Source organism: Chionomys nivalis, chromosome 10 (genome assembly GCF_950005125.1).
Source record: "Chionomys nivalis chromosome 10, mChiNiv1.1, whole genome shotgun sequence".
Lineage (NCBI taxonomy): Eukaryota > Metazoa > Chordata > Mammalia > Rodentia > Cricetidae > Chionomys > Chionomys nivalis.
Genome location: NC_080095.1, coordinates 8,004,136 through 8,006,470, shown reverse-complemented (window position 1 = coordinate 8,006,470; position 2,335 = coordinate 8,004,136). Strand labels below are relative to the sequence as shown.

The following is a 2,335-nucleotide window of genomic DNA, read 5'->3' as shown; positions in this document are numbered from 1 at the left end:
ATCAAAAACTTATTCACCATGATCAAGTCAGCTTCATTCCAGTGATGCAGGCATGGTTCAACATATAAAAATCTAGCAATGTAATCTACTATATAAGTAAACTGAAAAAAATAATATGATCATCACATTAGGTTCTGAAAAAGCATTTAACAAAATCCAACACCCTTTTATGATAAAGGTTTGGAGACATCATAGATACAAGGAACATATCTAAACATAATAAAAAACAATATACCATGAGCCAAGTGTCAACATCAAATTAAATGGAGAGAAACTCAAAGTAATTCCACTAAAACCAGGATCAAGACAGGAATAAATCATCTCTGTTCAACATGGTTCTTAATGTTCTAACTGGAGCAATAAGAAAAATAAGAAGATCAAAAGGATGCAATTGGAAAGAAGTGAAAATGAAAATTTTATCTGTATCCAGATTCATTCTGAAGTTGCTAATGTCTCTCATACCATTACTGTTTTATAAAAGCATGCAAAAATGATGGCATACAGGAATATAAAGCTCAAATTCTCTCAGTGTCCATGTAGCCTAATATATGTTTTAAATGTGGAGGGATGAACCATTTTTAAATATAATATAAACAAAACTCTTATAATCATCCTCAGTATAGTAAATTTTCCTCTAAAATACCTGAAAAATGTAAAATGCAATTTTACTAATCCATTCAGTGTCAATCAAGAAGTGGTGACAAATACAACCAAATTTCAGGAAACAGGGGAATGAGCAACCAGGGCTACTGATAACAGAATCAGGCCTGTAACATTCCCAGCTTGATATCCTACTGTTCTTCTCCAGTACTATCTGTGCAGGAGCCCAGCTTCTTGCCAAAGCAGCAGATCCCACACCCGATGGAATTCACATCATGACACTCTGCTCCATCCATAATGATAAGACAGTAAGAGGTAAAATTACTACTCCTAAAAACAACTCATGATTCATGATCACGGGTATAAATAACTAAAGATGTAAAATTATATTTCATAGGAAAGTTTAAAACATCTGCCCCCCAAACTTCCAAAAACTGTCTGTTCTTGTTTTAGGGAAAACAAATTGGACTATGAAAAGGGATTTGTTAGTGCACACGCTGTTGTTTTTTCTTTACTGGCCTAATCCATATTATAGCTTATTCCCAGCCATTTCAACAACACTTTCAATCCCTTAGATTTAAGAGATATTTATATCATAATGTAATGCCACAAATTATATTGTCCTACTTTATTTCATTAAAAATTAGTTATGTCAATGCAGTTGGTCACAGGTAAACAGAAGGTCAAGGTACAGCGTACTCTGGAGCAAGTCTCCAGGACAATCTTGTCTGTAATCTCAGTCTCAGGGCAGCTTCCTACTCCTCTGGGGTTTCTGACACATTCAGGATGTGGTTGCAACACTGTGTCTTGCACAGTAATAGATCGCAGAGTCCTCAGATGTCAGACTGCTGAGCTCCATGTAGGCTGTGCTGAGGGTGTGTCTGCAGTCAGTTTGGCCTTGCCCTGGAACTTCTGATTGTACTTAGTATTACCATTTTCAGGATAAAAATATCCAATCCACTCCAGGCTCTCTCCTGGCTTCTGCTTCACCCAGTGTATAGTGTAGTCAGTGAAAGTGTAGCCAGAAAGGACCCAGGTTTTCTAAGCTCAGGACCAGACTGCTGCAGTTGTACCTGAGAGTGGACACCTGTGAAGAAAAAGCCATAGTGTATATCACTGTCACCTCAGTCTCTGGTCCTTCTTCAGGATTGGAACTGAAAAGCTCCTTACCTGTAGTCACAGACACAAGGAAGAGAATGGTCCAGCTCCATTCCATATTGAAGACTTCTGTGCTCAGTGACTGATAAGAGGACACTGGTCATATGTTGTTGTGGGGTATGGACATCCCTGTATTTACCATAATAGATTCAGGTTATTTGCATATTCATGAGCAGGGGACTTGGTAGATAAGACACCAGTCCAGAAGGAGATGAAGAAGATAGAGGAGACCATTGAATGAAAAAGAATGCTGAGGACCAAATCCTAATCCTGTCTGAGGAAATGTATAAAATGCTCCTTCTCTGATCCCTGTGCAAATGCTGAGGATGTAAATAGGCACATAAGTTCTCAATAAGTTTCAAGCCTTAGACAGTTGCTCCTCTTCATGAAAAGTTTATAAGTCTGATTTATAGATAGTGGTTGTGATAATAAAGATAGTTATGAGAAGCTTATTACTGTTTAGTTTGAAATTCTTCAGATTGATGCAATCAATATTTGTCTTTCAAACAGAATATAAACTAAGAAATTCATCAAAATGAACAACAGTAAATGTACATCAGCAACATTTACACAAAAA

At 37.0% G+C, this 2,335-nt stretch overlaps 1 pseudogene; it reads right to left on the bottom strand.

The window, feature by feature from the left end:
- Positions 1-1,381: 1,381 nt before the first annotated feature.
- On the bottom strand, positions 1,382-1,816 carry LOC130882734 (Ig heavy chain V region 108A-like; annotated as a pseudogene).
- Between the last annotated feature and the right edge of the window lie 519 nt (positions 1,817-2,335).